Source organism: Trachypithecus francoisi, unplaced genomic scaffold, assembly GCF_009764315.1.
Source record: "Trachypithecus francoisi isolate TF-2019V2 unplaced genomic scaffold, Tfra_2.0 Lachesis_group10, whole genome shotgun sequence".
Taxonomy (NCBI): domain Eukaryota; kingdom Metazoa; phylum Chordata; class Mammalia; order Primates; family Cercopithecidae; genus Trachypithecus; species Trachypithecus francoisi.
Window position 1 is genome coordinate 27,198,711 of NW_022681455.1, and position 25,792 is coordinate 27,224,502.

The 25,792-nt window shown below is 39.4% G+C and overlaps 1 long non-coding RNA gene and 1 other non-coding gene across 3 annotated transcripts; one reads left to right on the forward strand and one right to left on the reverse strand.

Moving 5' to 3' along the window:
• The first annotated feature begins 1,062 nt into the window (after positions 1-1,062).
• Positions 1,063-1,156, forward strand: TRNAI-UAU. Its single transcript has 2 exons — positions 1,063-1,100; positions 1,121-1,156. It is a non-coding gene; the product is annotated as a tRNA-Ile (tRNA).
• A 5,454-nt stretch (positions 1,157-6,610) lies between these two features.
• Positions 6,611-23,489, reverse strand: LOC117086871. Of its 2 annotated transcripts, none has more exons than XR_004438602.1 (3): positions 23,425-23,489; positions 21,286-21,734; positions 6,611-6,824 (listed from the first exon to the last, which is right to left on the reverse strand). It is a non-coding gene; the product is annotated as an uncharacterized LOC117086871 (long non-coding RNA). The 2 variants fall into 2 exon arrangements; XR_004438601.1 differs by lacking the exon at positions 6,611-6,824 and adding an exon at positions 19,841-20,844.
• Positions 23,490-25,792: the final 2,303 nt, after the last annotated feature.

Below are 25,792 nucleotides of genomic sequence, written 5' to 3' on the forward strand. Positions count from 1 at the left end.
ACCACTTACACAAAATAGTAACTGTGAAGATATGTATTACGTTAATTAGCTTGACTGTAGAAATCATTTCACTGTGTACATGTATCAAAACATTATGTTGTACACCTTGAAGATATAGTTTTTATTTTTAGAACACTGTTTGGGATTAAAAGACCAGCTAATTCTGCCTTAATCTCTCATTTTCATCCACAATGTCCACCCATAAGAAAGACGCCCGATACTCCGTGTAAACACGCACTCCCCATCTCCAATACACATTTACCTTCTAGAGACAGTCCTTTCCCCCATATTGTCCCCTTAAAACACTCCGAAGCACAAGGTCTTTAGCCTAGTAAGACACTTTCTGAAAAACCTTGTTTAACCCAGCGTTGAGGTCCAGTACCGGGCCTGCTTCAGTTGCTTTAGCCTAGAGAGTTTCAACTCCCAGGTCCCAGGGAGGGATGCTCCAAGGAAGAAATAGAGGCCCATTCCAGGGCTGTTTCTCGCAGACTAGCCGCAGAAAATGCAGCCCAGCACCACTTCCTTTCACTAGCAACCCGTTTCCAACACGTTTGCTAAGCGGGAACGGAAGCGAGCGGAAAGGAATGGCTTTGGTAAATCCCACTTGAAGGATTTCGTACTCCTCCCAGGGATTCCCACCACCCGCACTCCACGCGCAGACGGCGGGCCTTCCTCCGGCGCCGGGAGAAGGACCCTGGGAGAGGCAAGGGAAGGGCTCCGGAACCAGCGCAGTAGCATGACGCTAGCCCGCCCACACGGCGGCCACTGAAGGTCCTCCAGGGAACGCCTGAGGCAGTGGAAGCGTCTGCCCTTTCCCAGGTTTCCTTGGAAAGAAGTATTCGCTTTCGTTTCCGCAAACAAAGCATGCTCTGCGCTTTCAGGACCGGTGGCTCCCGTGGAGTCCGCAGCTGAACCCAGTCCGCCTTCGCACGCGTCTGAGGGAGAAGCAGCCCCGGGACTCAGGGCGCGCGGCCGAGGAACTTGTGCTGTGACGACCAGAGCAAACACGCCGCATGTTCCTGTGTAGGCCGTGTAACCAGTGACCGGAAGTAGGGGCTGTGTGCTCCAGTGGCGCAATCGGTTAGCGCGCGGTACTTATAAGGCAGTATGTGTGCGAGTGATGCCGAGGTTGTGAGTTCGAGCCTCACCTGGAGCATTGTTTTTCCAATCCAAGATAGCATCACTTGAAGTGCCTTTCCCCTTGTAATCCTACTCCACCGTCTTTAACGTGTTTGGAATTGTATACACAGTTTATTGTTACTGGTTTCCTTAGCCCTTTTAGAACCAAGCAATGCCAATTACCAAAAAATCCGTTGCGGCGCAGTGAGTTATCTACTTTCTATCTCTACTTTGTCCTGCATGTCGATCTCAGGTAAAGAACATCATCTCTTTACATCCTTCTTTCCACTTCGCTGTTAGAATCGTCAATCATCGTTCCTCGGGAAGCCCCTGGCACATACTGGTAAGAAACTCCCATCAGGTGATAAGCATTGAACTCCATTTAAGGAAACTCAAAAGTGGGAAATAGTAAAAGTTTACTGTCTGATTAAAGCTCTGATTGAGGGGAGGGGGAGGACTGATTTCTGACGACAGTGTCCCCTCCAGTATTTTCCCCCACTTGATTTTACCCTGATAAAATCAACAATCATGGACGATCTAGCAGCTTTTATCAACTGAGAAACAGCACCTGGTGTCCTCAGGCATTCAACTACCTGGACTTGAAAAAGGATGAGTGATAATAGACCCAGAAGCCTGAACTCTTTAGAACAGCATTACAAGAATAAGCATACTGTTGTGGGTGAGTTGGGTAGGACATAGATAGGGATTTTGACTTTAAAATATGCTTCCCCTCCCTATGACACCTGCGGTTTGCCTGGATATAGCTTTTATCATATGCTTCCCAACTCTTCACCAAGAGAGGTAATTGAACTGAGTAATTTGAAGTTGTTTTCCTAGCTATAAAGATTGCCACAAACCTGAAAGCACATGTGTCCCACTTGGGACATGTCACAGAGGTGAGTGGAATTAAGCTGAGCACAGATAACTCTCTCTTGAGGTCTGTATTCCTAAATGGGTCTTGCATGTATCTGGACATTGTCCACTCACAGAGTATCTCCTGAGAAAGGTTAGGGAGCTCCCATTCAGGAACGCACCAGATGATAATAAAGTGAACACCTTCTCACTTTGTAGTGCTTGGTAAGCCACTGGAATACCTTAAAAGCTATCAAAGCATGATCTTCAAATATATATATAGTAACTAATCATCAAATATTTATTTAAGTCACTAATGAGGAAAGGAGGAGTATGGTAAACTGATTGCAATAACAATAGAAAAGGCTGGTAAATGTATAGTCAGTGGGGGAAAAATAATGCTCACATGAGATTGCAAGTTTGAGTAAAAAACTAGCAATGTCCTATGGGGCGGTGAAAACTATGGCCTTTGGGATTTTTTTTTTTTTCTAAAATACAGAAACTAGTTGCATCTTTACTGGGTAAAAATCATTCAAAACTTAATCTTCTACATAATGACATTTAACCTTGTAATCTATTTTCTAATCAATAGTAAATAGCGACCTCCAAAAGTTGCATTAACTCAGAGGATTACTTGCCCCTTCAGTAGGCTTGTTAGACAATGCTCTAGTATTATTTTGAAAGAGTACTAATATCTTTTTTTGCCTTATTTTTTTTTCTGAATAGATTTAGCACCTTAATTCAATTATTTTATCTCTGTTCCTGATCAATTGAGGGTATTATTGAGTATCTGCAGAGAGTGTTTAAAAAATGTTGACTTTTGCCATAAAGAATTTTTTTGAACTGGCTTAAACCAATTTTGTGATAGACAACTTTTGTTGCTTTTGGTAGATGTCCATCGGCAGCTTACTTTATAGTATAAAGTAAAGGATAGTTAGCTACAAGATACCAACAAGTTATAGTGATAGCAGATCTTCAACAAAATTTGTACATATATAGTCACTTATTAGAAAGCAAGCAAAAAACAGTCATAAAACCTGTTCTCTAAGCTCAAAGAAGTTCCCATGGTTTTGTCATTTGTTTTTGTTGTTGTCATTGTTGTTTTACTAACTCCAAAACTACCTTTCATAAAAACTTTGCTTGAGGCAAATGCAACAATATTTCAGAATCAGGATTCAGCCAAACATCTCTAAGAAGAAAACCTCTGGACACAGCAGGACACAGGAATACTGACAGCTCCAGCCTAGGGCACCACCCCTCAAGTTAAAGGCTACAGAGCTCATTTAATTTTTATTCCCTTTGAACAGTATCTCTTTTATTTATTTATTTATTTTTTTTTTTTGAGGCGGAGTCTCCCTCTGTCGCCCGGACTGGAGTGCAGTGGCCGGATCTCAGCTCACCGCAAGCTCCGCCTCCCGGGTTTACGCCATTCTCCTGCCTCAGCCTCCCGAGTAGCTGGGACTACAGGCGCCCGCCGCCTCGCCCGGCTAGTTTTTGTATTTTTAGTAGAGACGGGGTTTCACCGTGTTCGCCAGGATGGTCTCGATCTCCTGACCTCGTGATCCGCCCGTCTCAGCCTCCCAAAGTGCTGGGATTACAGGCTTGAGCCACCGCGCCCGGCCTGAACAGTATCTCTTAAATACTTAATTCATTTTGGGAACCACTAATTTACCCAGGGAGACTATATTTCTAATATTTGTTCCCTTCACCCCATGGGATCTTTGTTTCTAATATATTAATTAACTAATTAACAAGGACAAATTTCATCAAAGAAACCCAGTATCCAATATTCCATTATGCTAATTATGACAGCCTCTGGTGTTTATCAAAAATAAAGAAAACTGAAGTACTTTTAGTGGGCACTTCAGCAGCGTGGTTTTGTTTATTATGTTAAATGACAATCCCCCAGACTGTGATACCAGGGCAAGGGACTGACCCTAGAATCATTTAAAATCATTTTAATATACACATTTGTATTATACAGCACAGTTGATTAAATCATTGCTCCTTCTCTATATCCACAACCTTTTTGTGGGTGGAGTGTTTGTCTTCACTTGTGGTAGATTGGATTCCTGAAAATGACTGAAACAGTATCCCTCAGTCCCTTCTGCAATGTGACCTTGGCACCTCCCCAGCTAGAAGTAGAGTCTATTTCCCTTCACCTTGAATTTCGTTTGGGTTTGTAACTACTTTGAGCAATGGAGTGCAGCAAAAATAACATTTTGTGATTTCTCAGCCCAGGCATTAAGAAGACATTTTTACCTTTAAGGAGAAGCCAGCTCCCATGTAAGAAGTTCAAATGCCTAGAGACTGTGATGGTGTGCAGAGGCTCAAGCTAACCACATGGAAAGACATGGAGAGTTATTCCTTGCCAACTCTCAACTATTCCAACTATTCTAAGACATCAAACCTGTGAGTGAAAAAGCCATCTCATACCTTACAACTCTAGCAGACACCACATAGTGCAGAGATAAGCTATCTCTGTCATTCTCTGTCAAAATTGTAAAATCATAAGCAAATAAATCATGGTTGCTTCAAGTTACTACATTTAAGCATAATGTTTTAAGCCACTGCATTTGAGATGGTTTGTTATACAGCAATAGATAACTGAAAAACAAAGTCCCTTGACTTAGACTTGGCCACTCAACTTGCTTGGCCAATGGAATGGGGTAGAAGTGATGGTGTGCTTATTCCCAGCCTAGGCCTTAAAAGGCTTTGCCTATTTCCACTTGCTTTCTTGTACCTCTGCTATTGTCACAAGAAAAACAAACAAACCCCAGATCACACACCGGTCTGAAGAGGAGGATGAGAGACGAAGAGAAAAATTGTCTGGCTGCCTCTGCTGCCTACAGATTGAAGAAGATCCGTCCAGCTGAGCCCAGCCTAGACCAGCTGACTTCTCCAATAAGCCTGTATGAAATAAATGCTTATTGTTATGTGACCTTGAGCTTTGAAGATAGTTTGTTATGCAGTAATTGTTGATTCTATCACCCTGTTTTTGTTGAACTATTACATCTTAGTAAGAGTTCACAATTCAGTTATTCAGGCATGATCACAAAGTCATTAGGAATAGAACAGAGAATATGAAAAGCATCTGTTTTAGTTCATTTTGTGCTGCTATAGCAAAATACCTAAGACTGGGAAGTTTATAATGAACAGAAATTTATTGATTCATGGTCTTGGAAGCAGGGAATTTCAAAATCAAGGGACTAGTATCTGGCAAGAGACTTCTTGTTGCCTCACCTTATGGCAGAAGGTCAAAGAGTGAGTGGGGGTGGGGGGCAGGGGAGAGAACAAGAAGGGGCAGAACTCTTCATTTGATAAGAAACTCAGTGCCAAGATAATGGCGTTAATCCACTCATGAGGGTGGAACCCTCATAATTTAAACACTTTTTGAAGATACCACTTTCCAATACTGCCCCACTGGGGATCAAGTTTCCAACACACCAATATCACTTTATCCATATTTTCTCATCAATATTTACCCTACCCTTTCTGAAGAATAAAAGGGAAGCAAGCAAATTTCATGTCCTTTGCAAAATTGTGGTCTGTAACCTCAAAGCCTATGGGTAACCTTAGACCTAATAATTTCCTCATCCACCCAGGACTGTTTTTGCATAATTTCCGCTATCTCCTTAATAGCCAAACTCCATGATAATGCTTCATTCTTAGCAGATAATCTTACCTTTTACTTCACAAAGAATCTAGAATCTCCTCTGATTTACATCATTTCCCTCTTCTTTACATACATTTATAATTCATCAGCATCAGTTACCAGCTTTATTGCTTGCCTGATTTTTTTAGAGATGTCTCTCTGTTCTTTAAAGACTAAACTCTTCATCTGCACCTCCAAATGCCAACTCCCCATGATGACTTAACCTTAAAATAAAATATGTATAAACACACAGTCTGTCATCTTTAAATGGACATATACACTCACACTCTGCATGATCCAAAGATCTACATGACTACTCTCAAGAGACTGCTTTTTTTTACTCCTTCCCCTGAACATGTACTTCCAGAAAGAGAAACCTGGATGAATACCTTTCCTTTCCTTCCAGTCTTCAACCCACCGCAATCTGGCATCCACCTACCATTTTACCAAACTGCTTTGTTAAGGCTACTGAGATGACATCCTCACCAAGACAGTTTTAGACTTTTTTTCTAACTTGTACTCAAAAATATTTGATGGTTGACTAATCTTTTGTAGGTCAGGTTTTACTCCTTGGTATCTCCACCTCTCCAACTGTCCAGTTCTTTTAGCTCTCCCCTTTCCTTTGTAAATATGAGTTTTCCCCCAAGATTCAGTCATTGGTCTGCTTTTTAATATTAAGCTAAATTAAATCTATACTGATGAATTTCAGAGATATGTAACTTGCTAAAATTTTGTATATTTCTTTTATGTATGTAAACCACTGCACAAGATTAAGAATCATGAGTCTATATTACATAATCTTCATTGTTTAAGTTACATTTTATACCAATATTCAGGAGAGCCATCTTCCTATGCTCCAAATTCTTATTTCTGACTTACTTCTTGGTATCTCCACTTCCACACTGCACATTGTATTACCAAGGGTTCTCTAGAGAAACAGAACCAACTGGAGATTTTATATATACGTATAAAGAGATAGGTAGATAAATAGATAAACTGGCATTTATTTCAAGATAGTGGCTCACATGACTGTGGTATCTGGCAAGTACAAAATCTGCAGGGTAGGCCAGCAGACTGAAGACTCGGGAAAGCGTTCATGTTGCAGCTTGAGTATGAAGGCATCCTGGAAGCAGAATTCCCTCTTCCTTGGGAAACTCCAGTCTCTTTCTCGTAAGGCCTTCAACCAATTAGATGAAGCCTGCCCGTGTTACATAAGGTAATCTACTTTACTTAAAGTATACTAATTCAAACGTTAGTTTCATTTAAAACATGTCTTCACAGCAACATCTAGACTAGCATTTGACCAAATGTCTGGGTTCCATATCCCAGCCAAGTTGAAGTGTAAAATGAACCATCACATACAGGTATTTCAAAATTAATGTGTCTAAACTTTATCTATAATATTCTCCCTGAAACCTGCTCTTCTCCACTATTCACTTCCTCAGTAAATTACCACAGTCCTACCACTGAAGATGGAAACTTAGACCTTCCACAGGTCTAAGTTCCTTTACATTCAATTGTTCACTAAATGCTGTCATTCCTAATTTCTTCACTGAGGTTTTTTTTTTTTTCCAGAGGCAAGGTCTCACTCTGCTACCCAGGCTGGAATTCTGGGGCACAATCATAGTTCACTATAACCTCCACCTCCTGGGCTCCTATGATCTTCCTGCCTCAGACTCCCTAATGGCTAGGACTACAGAGCTGTGCCACAGAGAGATGGAGTATTGCTATGTTACCTAGGCTGGTCTTGAACTCATGACCTCCAGTGATCCTCCTGCCTCAGCCTCTCAAAGTACTGGAATTACAGGCATGAGACACCATGCCCATTCTGAAGTTATCTTCTGCCATTCTTTTCTCCCTCAGTTTGTCACCACCATACATTCCTTCTTTCTGTTTTTCTAACACCCCTGCTCATTCCTGCCTCAGGCCCTTTACTGTTGGTATTCCCTGTGCTCTTAAGCCTTATCCTATTACAAAGGTGGTGCTAACATGTCAGAAATTTTTAATCATTTGATTCATAGCTCAACTGTCACCTCTTTAGAGACGCCTTTACGGACTACTCCTTATTTTGTTAACAGCTTCATTGAGGTATAATTTACATATCATAAAATTCACTAATTTTAACTGTACAATTTAATGACTTTTAGTAAACTTACAGAGTTGTGCAATTATCATTATGAATCAGTTTAGAACACTTACATCTCCCCAAAAGAGAGATTTCCAATCTCTCCCTCATGCCCATTTACAGTCAATTTTACCTCCAACCCCAGGCAATCTCTAATCTAACTTTCTGTCTCTACAAATTTGCATTTTCTGGACATTTTGTGTAAATGAAATAAGTAATACGTGGTCTTTTGCATCTGGACTCTTTCACTTAACATAATGTTTTTGAAGTTCGTCAGTGTTGTAGCAGGTATCAGTAATTTGTTACTCTTTATTGCTAAGCAGTATTTCATTTTATGGATATACTCCTTTTACCTATCCATTCACCCGTTGATGGACATTTGGATTGCATCCATCCATATTTTGGCTAATATGAATAATATTGCTATGAACATTTGCATACAAATTTTTGTGTGACGTGTTTTCATTTCTCTTGGATACCTGGGAATGGAATTGCAGAGTCATGTGATAAATTTATGATTATCTTAAAGGAACTGCTTTCCAAATAGGCTGTTCCATTTTACATTTCCACAAGCACTAGATGAGGGTTCCGGCTTTTCCACATTCTCACCAACCTTGTTATTGTCTGTCCTGTGTTTTTTAAAAAATAGCTATTCATGTGGGTATGAAGTGGTACTCATTGTGGTTGTCAACTGTATTGCACTAATGACTAATGATGTTGAGATTTTTTTTTCATGTGCTTAATACTCATTCATATGTCTTCTTTGGTGAGCTGTCTATTAGAATATTTTGCTCAGTTTTAAATTAAGTTTTTTTCTTATTGAGTTATAAGAGTTCTCTAAATATTCAGGATGCAAGTTCTTTATCATATATATGATTTTTAAATGTTTCCTCTTAGTCTGTGGCATGTCTTTTCATTTTCATAATAGTGCTTTTAAAAGTGCAAATGATTTTAATTTTGATGAAGTCCAATTTATCAATTTTTGTTTTTCTGTGAATTGTGATTTTAGTATATATCTTAGACCTTTTTGCCTAATTTAAAATCATGATGATTTTCTCCTATTCTTTATTCTAAATGTTTCATAGTTTTAACTCTTATAGTTAGGTTTTCTATCCATTTTGAGTTAATGTTTTATGTGGTGTGAGTTAAGGGTCTAAATTTATCTTTATTGTTGTTGTTGCATGTGAATATCCAATTATCCCAGCAGTATTCGTTAAAACAAAACAAAACAAAACAAAACAACTGTTTTTTTTCACCTCCCCCAACTGCCTTGGCAACTTGGTTGAAAATGAATGCAACACAAAGGTAAGAGTTTACTTCTAGACTGCCATTCTGGCCGGGCGCGGTGGCTCAAACATGTAATCCCAGCACTTTGGGAGGCCGAGACGGGCGGATCACGAGGTCAGGAGATCGAGACCATCCTGGCTAACACGGTGAAACCCCGTCTCTACTAAAAAATACAAAAAACTAGCCGGGCGACGAGGCGGGCGTCTGTAGTCCCAGCTACTCTGGAGGCTGAGGCAGGAGAATGGCGTAAACCTGGGAGGCGGAGCTTGCAGTGAGCTGAGATCCGGCCACTGCACTCCAGCCTGGGCGGCAGAGCAAGCCTCCGTCTCAAAAAAAAAAAAAAAAAAAAATAGACTGTCAATTCTGTTCCATTTATCTACCTTTATGACAGGGCTATACTGTCTTGATTCCCTCAGCATATGATCTTCCATTTTAAAACCTGGAAGTTTAAGTTCTTAGCTTTTGTTCTTCTTTTTTCAAGTTGCTTCTACTCTTCTAGATCCTCCGCAATTTTAAATAAATTTTAAGATATACTAGCCAGTCTTTGCAGGATTTCTATAAGAATTGCATTGAATCTATAGGATAATTTAAGGAGAATTGCCACCTTAACAATATGGGTCATACTGAGTCTTTTAATACGTGTTCATGTTCCATGAACAAACATATTTTGTTATGTTTGTTCTTAAGAATTATATTCTTTTGAATGCTATTGTGAGTAGAATTGTTTTCTTAATTTCATTTTCAGGTTGTTCATTGATAGAATGTAGAAATACAGTTAATTTCTAGATATTGATCTTGTATCCTTCAACTTTGCTAAAACTCTTTTATTTGTTCAATGTATGTGTGTGTGTGCATATGTGAGTGTGTGTGTATGTGTGTATTTCCTGAAATTTTTGGCATATAGGATCATGTCATCTGTGAATATAGATGATTTTATTTCTTTCTCTCAAGTATGTATGCTTTCATTTCTTTTTCTCTCCTGATTGTACAAGCTAGAATATACAGTACAATAGGGAACAAAAGTGGCAAGAGCAGACATACTTGATTTGTTCTCAATCTTAGGGAGAAAGCATTGAGTCTCTTATTATTAAGTATGACATTAACTTCAGGTTTTTCATAGAAGCCCTTTATTAGACTATAGAATTTCCTTATATTCCAAGTTTAATGAGTTTTTTTTACAAGGAATAGGGATTGGATTTTGTCAAGTGCTTTGTATCTGTTGAGATGACCAGTGATTTTTTTTTAGCTTTCTATTAATATGGTGCTTTATATTAATTGATTTTCAGATATTAAACCAACCTTACATTCCTGGAATAAATTCCACTTTATCATGGTGTATAATACTTTTTATATATTTCTGGATTTTGTTAATGTTCAGTTGATGGTTACTGCACTTATCTTCATGAAGAATATTAGCCTGTAGTTTTTTTTTCAATTACGTCTCTGTGGCTTTTCCATATATATATATATATATATATATTTTTTTTTTTTTTTGAGATGGGGTCTCACTCTGTCACCCAGGCTGAAGTGCAGTGGTGCTATCTCAGCTCACTGCAACCTCTGCCTCCTGGGCTCAAGCGATTCTTCTGCCTCAGCCTCCCAAGTAGCTGGAATTACAAGTGCCTGCCACCTCAGCCAGCTCATTTTCTTGTGTTTTAGTAGAGATGGGCTTTCACTGTGTTGGCCAGGCAGGTTTCTAACTCCCGACCTCAGGTGATCTGCCTGCCTTGGCCTCCCGAAGCGCTGGGATTACAGGCATGAGCCAACGCACCTGGCCAGCTTTTCCTTATTTAATATAAATATTTTGTATTCTAAATGTATAACTATATGAATATTTGTGGATTTCCTATTGACACTCTTTCTCCTCACTTTTACTCCAGCTTCTCTATTTCCTTGCGTATTTTGAATTTTTGAATGTGAGCATCTACCATTGCACTATATCTGTGGGAATTCTCTAATATCTGGGTTGAAGTTTCATGCTTCAAAGAGGATTTTCTTTGCTTAAGGTATTGTAGACCATACAAAAAATAAAAACAAAACTTAAAATTAAAAAAATCATGAAATCCTATTAAGGCCAGTGTATTAGTTTACTAGGGTTGCCATAACAAAGTACCACAGTCTGGGTGACTTAAACAATAGAAATTATTTTCTCACAATTCTGGAGAATTCTCCACAGGCATTGAGATGTGACTACATGCTTTCCTCTTATCAATACTCTCTTATTCTCACACTTCAGATTGCTGCTGTGTTTTCCATCTCACTCTATTAGATGCACCTTTTCTCTGTTTTCAAAAAAATTACTGAAATACTTTACCTACCCTACTGCTACTCCATTATCCTTACCTTTTACTGTTGATTGCTTTTTAGTTCCATTACTACCATTTTAATGTGGATTATGAGGAGAAAAAAGGAATAAATATGTTTTTAGTCTTCCTCAACTGACAGGCCTTTAATTTTATAGACTAAAAGTAATACTGTAGAAAGTTTAGTAATAAACTTAAAGAATATGATTTTTAAAATATTCTGTAGATAATTAGGGCACGTATATTATTATATTGAAATTTTTCTAAGGTTGCAGTTTGAGTTTAACACAAAGAAGAATAGTGCAGAATTATACTGTTCTTCATATACAGAAAAAAAAGTGGGACCTTTTGTTTCTTTTCTTTCCTGTCAGCATTATCTTGATTCATAAAGATGAAAGAGTCTGCATTTATGTCTTTTCTTATGGTCGTTTTCTGTCACAAGTTCATGATATACTTCATGCCGAGGGTAACACCTATCTTTGCCCTAATTTATAAAGATTGATCATAGTGTCATTAGAAGCAATGTCATATCATTGTGGAACAATTATCCTTTCCTCAAGGAAATTATTGTCCCAAGAGATTGAAAATTAAGCTAATAAAATGCAGGGCCATTTATTATTGCTATAGTGCTCTGACTAAAGAAAGTTGGCTGGGAATTTTTTTTTTTTTTTTTTTTTTTTTTTAGACGGAGTCTCGCTCTGTCGCCCAGGCTGGAGTGCAGTGGCCGGATCTCAGCTCACTGCAAGCTCCGCCTCCCGGGTTTACGCCATTCTCCTGCCTCAGCCTCCTGAGTAGCTGGGACTACAGGCGCCCGCCACCTCACCCGGCTAGTTTTTTGTATTTTTAGTAGAGACGGGGTTTCACCGTGTTAGCCAGGATGGTCTCGATCTCCTGACCTCGTGATCCGCCCGTCTCGGCCTCCCAAAGTGCTGAGATTACAGGCTTGAGCCACCGCACCCGGCCGGCTGGGAATGTTTTATGAGCACTGAGATACTGGCCTAAAGTCAGTAATTTCCATATGATACTGACATTCCTTCAATGTCCAGAGAGCACAGTGCCCAGAAACCCCAGATCTACCCCAACTGTGTCAAAAGAAGTAGTACCCTGTAGAAGTAGTAGAATACTGTAACATCACAATGCCTGCTCAGCCCTGAGGATTCAAGTCCATGTCAATACTTCACTTGCTTGTGTCTCAACTCACACAACATTCCCCAACTCACCTCATACCTTCCTGTCTACCCATAGTTTCATCATGGCTTTTGATTTAAGTATTTATTGCAGCTAAACTTCATTTCCTTCTCCATGTCTAACCTGAGTCAGTATTAATGACTAAATAATTAATTCAGTATCATGATAGATCAGTCACTCTGCCAGACAATTTAGAGTTTTTTTTTTTAGACAGAGCTCAGATAATGAAAAGCTTTTGAGGACAGATTTTTGTATTCCAGGAACACAGATAGAGAACAGTCTTACCCTTGTATTTTCGCTCAAAGTGGTATTCATTCTGAAGTGACTGATCAAATGGGAGTTATCCATCACATAATTCTCCATGTAAACAACTAGCTGCCTGATTAACTTATCTTGAGGAAAGGAATGTGTCCCAATAAAAGTAATATTCCTTAGTCAACTTTGCCTTTAGAGATGGCCAAGTAATATAATTTTACCAATCGATTCAAATATTTTATGGGGATGTCTGTAAAAGTTTTGTTTTCCTGAATTATGTATGTATGTAGTCTCTATAATATATTTTTCTTTGTTGCTTTACCCTTTCTCTCTGTACTTAGAATGCTGGTTAAATAACTGAGCAATAATTGTGCCAGCCAGAAGATAAAAGCCTATGACAGGAATGACAGAATGAGAGGCTAGAAAGAATCTGTCTTTACAACTTCCTGGAACCTCTGAACAAGCCTTAGATTGCCTAGTACCAGGATTCTTCTTAAAACAAAAAGTAAATCTATTGTTAAAGCCTTGATTAAGTTAATACTCTGACATATGCAGGCAAAAGCAACCCCTAAAGTATACACCCTTAGTTCCTGGAGGAATCATTGCAGAAAGTAATTTCCCCCAGTTTCCTAGGTGAGCACTCCAGCATTTAGCAATGCAGACATCTCTGCTGATCAGCACAAAGGGGCTGAGACTGGCATAACCAAATATTAGAAATGTTTGAATAATTAATACAGCAGAATCATTTGTCAAGATGGAACCTATGTAGAAGGAGAAAATAAAATCTGCCCAATAAAAGAAAAGGAAACAGGTCATGAGAGTGAAAGTACTTTGAGTAGCTCTGACCTCTGGACTGGGATTATTTACAAACCTGGAGCTCTGAAGGTAGGAGACACGCTTGTGATATTTATACAGATGATAAGCCATGTACCCACTGCTTCAGCCCATGAGACTCTGAAAGATGATATCCCCAAGGCCATGAGAGTGAGAAAAACCCACCTATTTGCTTAGAGGGTAGCATATAGCAATAACTAATATGTGGTCTAATTTCAGACCTATTCATGCTATTAACTGTTCTAATGTAGTAGAGCAAGTTGGAACTTATCAGAAAATTAAAGATCCAAAAGAGGAAGAGATAAGGAAGAACTTGCCGTGCAGTCCATAGTTTGAGCTTTCTCCACAAGGTGGTCCTGGGACTGATGGTGATGGCCTGGACCACGATGAGGAGACAGGTGGTGCAGATAGAAAGGCCTCGAGCGACCCTCCCTCAATAAATTGAAGTTTTACAACCAACATTACCTAGGAAGTTTCTGAAACTAAAAACTGCAGTTATATTTCTGCTACTTGTAGTATAAATAATGATTACATTTGAGAAAGCCAAATGAGGAAGGATAAATTCTGTGGGTTTTTTTTCTCAGAACCCATCACAAAAGTATATACATGTCCTACAAATATAAGGAAGTTTCCCACAAATCCGGGTCTAATAAGGAAAAGGAAGACTATTGCCTGGATGAGGTTACTCTAAATTATCTTCTGACATCATGGACAGAGCTAGAAAAAAAACTTTTTGAGAAACACAAAGAAACAAAGATGACATGTTTCAGGTCTGTGGTTTTTCTCTGTGTTAATTTCAGAGAAAGAACAGTTTCAATTATGAAATATGTAAGTGTACATGATTCTGTCCTAGCAAACCCCTCATCTCATTTTTTGATCTCTTTCTTCTTTTCTTCTTGCTGCCATTGATACAGAGATAACTACAATTTAAACATACACTCCATACTCATACACATTCACCTGCCTTTCCAAGAGATCCTTCTATGTATTCCTCATGTCTAAAATTTACATGACAATTTTTCCCCAGACAAAAGCTAAGCAAAGGGCAACATCACTTTGTCCATTTCTAAGCCATGATCCTGGATATTATCTTCCATGTCTCCTCCTTTCATTATGTACATTTGATAAATTACCTTGCTCTAGTGGACTGCATTTGTGTCCCACCTCGATCCTCTTTTCCAGCCTGTAGACAGTCATCCCAAAGAATCACAGCTACTCCAAAGAATTGTACTTGGCCAAATGAGAGGAGTTTCACAGGAAAGGCCATGTGGCTTACTCCTCTCCCCACACCCCGTGCATAGACTTAGGTCAATAACTAACACAGAAGTAGGGGAGTAGGAAAGTCCAGCCCCTTGCCTGAAGGTGGGACTAACTCCGTGGTAAAATTTGTCATCCCAATCTCCCATGTGGATGAGATCAGATGGAAGCTAATTATTTTTTCTCCTGCCTATCCTGTTTTTCTCTCCACTTCTCCTAAGAACACTTGTAGTGAATCCTTATAATTTTATGTTGCCTTGCCATCCATTTAAAATATAAGCCGGGCCTTCTCATACTAGCAGGGTTCAGTCACCCTTGACACAGTTTGCAGCTGTATCTATCCCCTGCCTATGCCTAGTTCCTCAGTGTGGTTTCTCCAGATATCTGCTTTATACAACTGCTCCCTGGTGACCACCTCCCAATGGGACAGCTAAATGCAGCCTGTTTCACTGGCCCCACTGACCCTCACACCTCGCATAGACTGTATGGATATGCCCAGTGACCACCTTTCAGTCACTGTGATTTCATCTCCTGGAATTCTTTCCTACCTGCTTTAAACCCATCAATTAAAACTCTCCAAAAATAAAAAAAAATCTGTTTAGATAACACTCTGGACCCAATAAAGGCATTGGTCCACAGGTCCCTTTCTCTCTCTCCCTTCCTTTGCTCCCTGATCTTTGTATGTGGCCTCCAGGTGTACCATGTATCCCTCAGAGGTGTAAGAACCAAAACTTCTTAAACTTTCACATTGTGGTTGTGTCATTAAAGCCATGCCTGCAAGAAACAGGTCTCCATGCATACCCTTCCCTTCTGAGGGGGCAGTATAGTTCCTCCTGCGAAGGAATATGCTGAAGTGAGTACAAGCAGCTGAGACCTAAAGTTCAAGTGAATATTTTTCTAGCCACAAGAGCATTGTTCTTGTGTCAGTTGAGTTAGGAAAGTGGTTAAAAAAAAAAAAAAAAAAAAAAAATTAGGGAAGAGAGGAGAACTTCTAATCATGTCTAGAAGAACTGACCTGGGAGTCCATGTTAAGGCTCCATGCCTCCAGCCACACATTCTGTAGGTCAGATGTTCAGTGGGCTTGGCTGGCTTTTCTGCTCCAGTTGTTAGAAGGCTGAAGTCAAGGTGTTGGCTAATTTGAGATTTATCTGGAGGCTCTGAGGGGGAATCTGTTTCTAAGCTTAATTAGGCTGTTGACAGAATTCAGTTCCCTGTGTTGGTAGAACTGAAGTTCACTTTTTTCTTGCTATTAGCCAGGAACGTCTCTTACATCCTTTAGTCTGCCTGTATTCCTCATCATGTTGGCCACTTCTTCAAAGAATGAACAATGCATGAAGAATCTCTCTGACTTTTCTTTTTGTCTCATCTCTTTCTTCTAAACAGAGAAAGTTCTGTTTTTAAGAATTTATATGATTACATTGGGCTCATCCAGATAGTTTCTTTATGGTTAAACTAAGGTTATGAGTTTGGGGGCAGAATACCACAGAGGTAAAGTACCCTTCTCATCACATCTGTTATGGACGGAGTTGTCTATATGGGGGATTGTCTTTCCACAAAATTCATATATTGAAATCCCTGCCTTCAATGTGATGGTATTTGAGGGCGGGGCCATTGGGAGGTAAGCATTTCTGGCATTAATATTTCAACTGTTGAGATGATTTTGCAAGATATTCCTCAATTTTATCCTTATTTAACATATTGTTCTCTGGATTTTTAGCAGACTCCTTGAAGAGACTTTTTCTTTCAACCCATTCAAATTATCTAAGTGGAGTTACAAGATCAATTTAATAAGGTTCTAGAAGTAAGAGCAAGGTGGAAAGATACAACAGAGTGAGAAGAGAGAAGAGAGGGAAAGGGAGAGAGAGAGGGAGAGGGAAGGGTTGGCAGAGAGAGAATCAAAGTTGTCCAAAGAAGTTAATAAAAAGGGAGTCCAAAAGAGTCTGATGGTTGTTCTGTTCTCCTACTATGAAAGGTAAAATGAAATCTTATGAAAGCCTTAGTTCAGCAATCTAGACACATACATCAAGGCACAAATTCAAAGAATTAGAAGTGAAACAGGAATCTACTGGGAGTAAACAAATTTTGGTCCTAAGGAATGGATGCAGGAATTTAAATACTAGTTTTAAATGCTAGGGTAAAATAGTTTTAAATCATAATCATAACCCCTCAAATCTAAGATGCTTTTTCCCCTTGACTATATTCATGCATTTGTTATATGTCTACATAATAATTTGGTTTCACAATTATTTTCAGCTGCTTTTTCAGTTAAAACCAGTTTGTTTTTCATGATCATGTTGATAGCTTCATAACAGTCAATAGAGTGGTCATATAATTTCCCTGTTGGTCATTGTTCTATTTTAAAAATTTTGATTTTAAGATAATTAATTGGCTAAGGCTTGGCACCCCTTACAGATTAATTTTAGCAACTGATAATTTTAAAAATTAAGATATAGTTGACAAAAATTGTATATATTTATGGTATTACAATATGATGTTTTGGTATATGCATGCCTTGTGAAATGGTTAAAAGTAACTGACAATTTTGTTTTCAAATTTGTTGCTTCTTTTCACAATGTTACTGCTAAAGCTCAAGTCATCTAGATTCTCTGGTATAAATGTACAATCTGGTTCCACAATTATTGTAGTATTTTACATTTACATAATAATAGAGTATAGGTTATATATGTATAAATATCTGAGATCTCTATGTAGGAGAATATTTGAAGATTCTTCCCCAAAATTTCAAATAGTTTTCCAATTACATTGTCTTTTGTTTTAAACCTATTATCTTTAAAATTATTTAAAGTTTTCCAAACTTTTCTTTTAAAAAACCAAACGTTTTCATGTACCTGTTTCCTATTTGTACGTTGTCTTTGGAAAAATGTTTAGTCAAGTCCTTTGCCCATTTTTAAATTAGGTTATTTGTTTGTGTTTGCTATTGAGTTGTATGAGTTCCTTATATATTTTAATATTAGCCCCCTGTATGGTTTGCAAATAGTTTCTCCTATTCTGTAGGTTGCCTTTTCATATTATTGATTGTTTCCTTTGATGTGCAGAAACTTTTCAGTTTGATATAGTCTCATTTGTTTATTTTTGCTTTTATTGCCAATACTTTTGGTGTCATTTCCATAAAATTGCCAAGATCAATGTCAAGGAGCTCTTCCCCTGTTTTTTTCTCGTAGTTTTACAGTTTCAAGTCTCATATTTACATCCTTAACCCATTTTGAGTTGATTTTTGTGTATGGTGTAAGAGACAAATTTTGTTCTTTTGCATATGGTTATCCAGTTTTCCTAACAATATATATTTGAAGAGATTATATTTTCCCAGTCAGAAAAATGCAAATCAAAACCATAATGAGATATTATCTCACATTTGTTTGCATGGCTATCAAAAAGTGAAATGACAATGAATGTTGGTGAGGATGTCAAGAGAACCTCTGTACAGTGCTGGTGGGAATGTAAATTGGTACAGCCACTATGGAAACAGTATAGAGACAGTATAGAGACTCTTCAAAAAATTAAAAATAAAACTACCATATGATCCAGCAATTCCACCACTGGGCAGATATCCAAACAAAAAGAAATCTTTATATCAAAGAGATATCTGCACTCCCAAATTCATTGCAGCATTATTCACAACAGTCAAGATTGGAAAACAACCTAAGTATCAATTTACATATATATAATGGAATATTATTTAATCTTAAAAAAGAAGGAAATCCTGCCACATGTGACAACATAGATGAACCTAGAGAACCTTCTGCTAGGTGAAATAAGCCAGACACAGAAAGATAAATACTGCATGATCTCATTTACATGTGGAATTTAAAGAAGCTGAATTCATAGAAATAGAGAGTAGAATAGTGGTTGCTGAGGGCTGAGGAGAGGGGACAATGGGGAATTTCAGTCAAGGAGTACAAACTTTCAGTTATTAGATGAATAACTTCTGGAGATCTAATGTACAGCAGGATGATTGTAGTTCATAATGTGTTATATACTTGAAATTTGCCAAGAAAGTAGACCTTAAATGTTCTCACCACACACACAAAAAGGTAACTGTGTGATTTCATGGGTATGTTAATTAGCTTGATTGTGGTAATCACTTCAAAATGTATACTTATATCAAAACCTCATGGTGCACATCTTAAATATATACAACTTTTACTTGTCAGTTATACCACAATAAAGCTGTAGAAAAATTAAAAAACAAAATTTTATTATGGCAGTATTAAAACACACTGAGAATTAGAGAGAATTGTAAAAAATAAAAATAAAAATCTGCAAACTCATCTCAGTTTCAATAGTACCTTATATTATCTGACCTCACCCATAGTTCCCCTCCCTGCCTACTTTTTCCAATTCCTTTCTTTGGGAAAATATTCTATAATTAAGAAACTGAAACTCAGCAGGACCTTCTCCACATCCTCTAGAGCAGTTACCACCTACAAATCTCATAGTCCTGCTAGCAAATATATAGAGTCTGGTTATTTTATGATGAAGAGAAAAACCAACTGCGTTGAAGGAAAAGGAAATCTGAACATATTACTCTTTGATGAAACACTTGGCTTCACAGAAATAATGAGTGATCTGTGGAAAGCCAATATTTTCCTCTCAGATGAAGGTATCATTGTTATGGTCTCGCTTTTAGTAAAAATGATACGTGGGTGGCATTTTTGTTGTAATGCAATAAGGCTACATGCTTTTATACCTACCGATGGTGATTCCGGCTGATTGCAGTGTTCCTTTACGAATTCCTGTTCATTTTACATCTTCCTCCCTCATTTTTTTTAACCAAGGTCTCACTTCACAGCCAAACTCCCTCATTTTTGTACCCTAGATGACTTATCCTTGCCATTTCTCTCTACTAACATCTTTTATGCTTGTCCAAAAAGCAACTGCCAGAGAGCTTTGTCTTATATTCCTTATGCGTTGTGTATGACATATACTTTAACTCATTCATTCATTTTCACATTTATTCAGTAATTACTTCTAGAAGGTGGGAGATTGGGCCCCCATGATGTCATGATGAACAAAACGTTGCTGCCCTTCTCAGTCTCAGAGACCAATGAGGGGCTTTAAATCTAAAACAAGTCACCGCCAGTGTTAGGAGGGTTTGCTGAGGCATTGGGGGAGCAGTGGCAACATGTAGTTTCTCATACTTCTCATACTAGCAGGGCTCAGTCACCCTTGACACAATTTCCAGTTCTATCTATCCCCTCTACATGTAAGAATAAATTGGCCTTTTTAAGTTCTGGAGAGCAGGAAGGGAGAGAATGGAAGCTAAGATTCCCTAGAGCACATTATGTGACCCAGAGAGGAAAATGTCCAACACAGCTGGCCTTTCTGAGCATGGACTTGGTATCATCACCCACTGTCACCTCCCTGTCTTCTATTATGGCCTTGATAAGGTTTGGATTTGTGTCCCCACCCAAATCTCATGCCAAATTGTCATCCCCAATGTCGAAGGTAGGGCCTGGTGGGAGGTGATTGGATCATAGGGGTGGTTTCTCATGGTTTAACACCAGCCCCCTCGGTGCTGTCCTGGGGAGAGTGACTTATCCCAAGATCTGGTTGTTTAAAAGTGTGCAGCACCACCCCGCTCTCTTCCTCATGCTCTGGCCACATAAGAAGTGCCTGCTTCCCTTCGCCTTCCGCCAGTTTTATGTTTCCTGAGGCCTCCCCAAAAGCGGAGCCAATGCTGCCGTGATTCCTGTACAGCCTGCGAAACCGTGAGCTGATTAAACCTCATTTCTTTATAAATTACCCAGTCTCAGGTATTTCTTTATAGCAGTGAGAGAACGGACTAATCCAGATGTGCAGATTTTTCCTTGGAGAATTTGTCAAGTTTCTTACTTTCCTCTGTTTGATAAGCCCAGAAGTCTATATAATGCTCTCCCTCTCAACAAGACGTGCGTGGTCCCTGCTCCTTAAGCCGTCACTCGCCTCAGTGCTCTGAGGAACACTGCCACCTACCACGGGAAAGAGGGGAGATTGAGAAACGTGGGCATCGATCCTTGGCTTTGCCACACTCACGTCTACCATTTGGGTTATCCCCACCCCCACACCTGTTTTATCCGTTAGTAATTCAAAAACATGGACACCATGCCCCACCAGCACTTAAGGGACAAACTCCAGTCGGAGCCTCTTGCCTGATCCAGAGTCATCTCAGCTCTACCCAACCCTGTCTGCACCCTAGGGGCCTTGGAGTCTTTTTTTTTTTTTTTCTTGAGACAGTCTCTGTCACCCAGGCTGGAGTGTCTCAGCTCACTTATAGCCTCGACCTCCCGGTTCTGGGTTCAAGCAATCCTCCCACTTCGGCCTCCCAAGTAGCTGGGATTGATTACAGGAGAGTGCCACTGCGCCAAGCTAATTAAAAAAAAAAAAAAAAAAGATAGAGAAGGGGATCTCACCTAGGCTGATACGGGGCTTGGAGTCTTTATAAGGAGGACTTATCCAAGGACAAGGTGAATCCATTGCTCTGTCCATAGGAGGGTGGGGAAAAATTGAAGGTGGCGGCGAGAAAGCTCTGATTCACCAGTTTCACGTTCCTGATTGCACGGAGGCGCCTGGAGCAGATGGGTCCCAGCTGCGGAGGACGTTGCTAACGTCCTCACAGTCCCCAAACTCTCTATTTCCTTGTTATTAAAACAAACGTGGTTGTGATGTGGTTGTTACCCATGTGCCGGAGGGTGGAGGCTTCCAGTGGCTGTCATCTCGGTCCTCAAGGTTCTCTGACCACTCAGTTTCCAGGAGATTCAGATGTGCTCCAAGCACTCCTGCTAGGCCCTAGCAGGCTTAGGTGAGCTGTAGAGCCCCTTTAAGACTCACACTCCCAGAACATGGCTCTTGAGACTTTCCACTTGTGTTACAAAAAAAAAAAAAAATGTGAAACATACATTCAAACCAAATAGCATAATGTCCTACTATAAGCAAGGATCTACTATTCAGTGTCAGTCATTAACATGTCAAGCCTCCTTTTCTCCCCACCATACCTTCAGTATATATAATTTCATTCCACTAGTAAATACTTCAGGATACATTGCTAACAAAGATATTTTTTAAATACTAAAACACAGTAACAACTATGCAAATATCACACCCATCAATGATACTAATTCTTTGATAACATCTAATACTGAACAATTCTTCAGTAGTCCTTGTTCAAATTCCCCTGATTATCTTGACTTCTTATTATTAACTGCTTATGATTTATCTGGAATAAGTCCCCAATAAAATCCAATGCTGTACTCTTTTCAAGTATCACTTCTTAAGTCTCTTGCTATCTATAAAATTATCACTCTCCCCCAACTTTGTTTTTAATTTTTAAATTATTTATTTATTTATTTATTTTTGAGACAGAGTTTCACTCTTGTCGTCCAGACTGGAGTGCAATGGTGTGTTCTCGGCTCACCGCAACCTCCACATTTCGAGTTCAAGCGATTCTCCTGCTGGAATTACAGGCGTCTGCCACCACACCCGGCTAATTTTTTTTAATATATTTTTAGTAGAGATGGGATTTTACCATGTTGGCCAGGCTGGTCTCGAACTCCTGACCTCAGGTCATCTGCCTGACTTAGCCTCCCAAAATGCTGGGATTACAGGCATGAGCCACTGTACCCAGCCATTCTCCCCTTTTTAAAAAATCTCATGACATTTAATTTCTTAAGAAATCAGAATATTTGTGCAATATAATTTTTTATATCTGAATCTTTATCCATTCCCATGGTGTCATTAAACATGCTGTTTCCCCCATATATTCCGTAAATTCACAACTAGATGTGTAAGCTTGATTAGATTCCATATGATGTTTTGGTTTTGGCCAGATCCAGATGTGAAGTTGGCAAATTTTCCACTAGAGGCTCTAAAACAAGTAATCCAATTATGATTGACATGACTATGGCAGTACAGGATGTTTTATGGAGAAATGAACATTCTGAAATAGATTTTAGAGCAAGATAGGATTTAGAGCAAAACCATGCACACTGCAGAAAACAATTCAGAAACAGTTCCCAGATTGTTTGTGATTCCTGCTAGATGTAAGTGGATTTTAAAGGTATAGAATCAAGGTAAAGGGAATAAAAAGTTGGATCAGGTCAGATTTATTGATATGGGAACACTAAGCAGAGATTATGAATTCAATTTAGCTTGAGGGGTTAGGAATGGCTGTAAATATTGCTACGTTAGTTGATTGAAAAAGGGACACAAATTGGCCTGCAATAAATGAAGCCGAAATGTCAAAACCTCCTTAGTATACTGTAGAGGGACTTATCTAAAGCCTATGAGTGATTGAAATGCTAAAGATAATTTATGGTGTAAAATCTGCTCATCCAAACCAGGAGACTATAGCTGTGACGAATTCATGAGGATAGCCCCAGCACCCTAGTAGAGCTCTGTGGTGGATCTTCCCTCTTAGATGGAATCCCTAAACACAATGGGATGATTTGATCCTAAGGTGACAGGGGCCAAGAGGAGGCACTTAACCACCAAAGACAAGGTGAATATGGTTACTATAATGATGAGTAAGACCCAGAGAGATCTTTGGCACTCACCAGTTGATCATGGTGTCTGTAGACCTGAAGTGTATGAGAGGTCTACTGAAGTTTTGTTTGATCTGTAGAAAGAGAACATCCCTAATCTAGTAAACAGAAATCTGATTTGAAACATTAGAACAGATAATCAAACAATTCCCAGATTTATCACAATTCCTGTGATTTAAATCAATTCACAGATGTGTAACCTCTTGAATGAAGGGGAAGCCAGGTCCCCATCTCAGCTACACTGCCAAAAATGTGTACTGATAATCTACCTTCCACCCTTCCACAAAGGGACCAGCAGTCATTTACTAGGATACCATGTAGTAGGAAAGGAAGCTCAATTGGACTTTTCAGATATTAATGGACACCAGCTCTGAACTGACATGAATTCCTGGAAACCTGAAATGTCACTGTGAACCACTAGAGTAGGGATTTAATAAGGTCAGGTAATCAGTGCAGTTTTGTCTCAGCTTCATGATTTCTTATGAAAAATCCAATGTCATTTGAGAACCTTTGTTTTCTTACAGGTAATCTCTTGTTTCTCTCAGGCCACTTTCAAGGTTTTTTTCTTTGTTATATGATTCAGTTTTAATATGTCATTCTTACTATTATTTCCAGATCCTTACATTTTTCCCTTTTGAGTCAAATGCCAACACTTACTTTGGCTTATTTTCTATGCTAGATTCGTTTTGAAAAACAATGTAATCATACGTTTAATAAATAAAACACTACAGAAATATACGAAATGAAATTTATGAAATTCTATGTACTATGACTCTATTTTCTTAGTTTCTGCCAACACTTACAGTCTCTTTTGCATCCTCCAGAGATTGTTCATGGATATAATAACAAATTAAATATATATTCCACATTTTTTGAATACTATTACTCTTGCATTGCTTCTCTTTTGTTAATTACATTTACAGCTTAGATATCATTCTGATACCGAAGAGGGGCAAGGAAGTATAGAATGAGACCACCACTTCTCCTGTTGTCTTTCCCGGTTTTTCCCCATCTCCACTTTTCCCTAGTTTATAAGACAGGAGAAGAGGGAGAAAGCAAAAAGTTGGAAAGAAACAGAAGTAAGATAAATAGCCAGACAACCTTGGCACCACCACCCGGCTCTAGGAGTTAAACAAAGTAATAATAATAACATCAACCCCTGGCCTAAACTACTTGTGCTATCTGTAAATTCCAGACACTGTATGAAAAAAAAAGCATTGTAAAACTTTTTGTTCTGTTAGCTGATGCATGTAGCCCCCAGTCACGTTTTCCACGCTTGCTTGATTTATCATGACCCTTTTACCTGGATCCCTTAAAGTTGTAAGCCTTTAAAAAGGCCACATATTTCTTCTTCCGGGAGCTGGGCTCTTAAGACGCGAGTCTGCCGACGCTCCCGGCCGAATAAAAAACCTCTTCCTTCTTTAATCCGGTGTCTGAGCAGTTTTGTCTGCGGCTTGTCCTGCTACAGAAGTGCTGGGAGGAGACGGGTGGGTCCCAGACAAGGGCTCCATCCCGGGCCTGTTCCCACAGACCTAAGTGAGGACAGGCACTCCAACTTTTGCACCCAAATATTATCTTTCCCAAGACCCTCCTGGCCCGCCACGCCCCTATCCTGGACCTATAAAAACCCCAACACCCTAGCAGGCAGACACACAAGCGGCTGGACATCGAGACAAACACATTTGCAGAGGAACACACAAGCACCTGGATGTGGAGAGGGTGTTGAGAGCACACTGACAGGTACTGGCAAGCCTGCAGGCCATCGACCAACCAGCAGAAGGACGTGGAGTTTGGTCAGGGCGGTGGGAGGAGAGCCGGGGCTGCTGAGCGGCAGGAATCCGGGGAAAACCTTCCCACTCCACCCCCCATCTGCTGAAAGCTACCTCCACTCAATAGAACCTTGCACTCATTCTCTAAGCCCAGGTGTGATCTGATTCTTCCAATATACCAAGGCAAAAACCCGGGATCCAGAAAGTCCTCTGTCCTTGCGACAAAGTAGAGGGTCTAATTGAGCTGGTTAACATAAGCCGCTTATAGGCAGCAAAACTGAAAGAGCACAGGGCACACGCCCACTGGGGCTTCAGGAAGTGTAAACTTCCACCCTTAGGCGCTGCAGTGGGGTTAGAGGCCCACAACCTGTCCGTCTGTATGCTCCCCTAGAGGTTTGAGCAGCAGGGCACTGAAGAAGCGAGCCACTCTCCCTGTTGAATGCCCTATGAAGAGAACAAGGGAACTTTTCCTGTTTCAATTCCATGTCAGTGCATTTTGAACTTACTCATTCTTTCATATATTCTATAAAATTCCTTTGTATAAATGGATACTTAATGACTATTTTTTCAAATAGCCAGAAAACTAGCTCATTTTGCTAGATATCTAACTG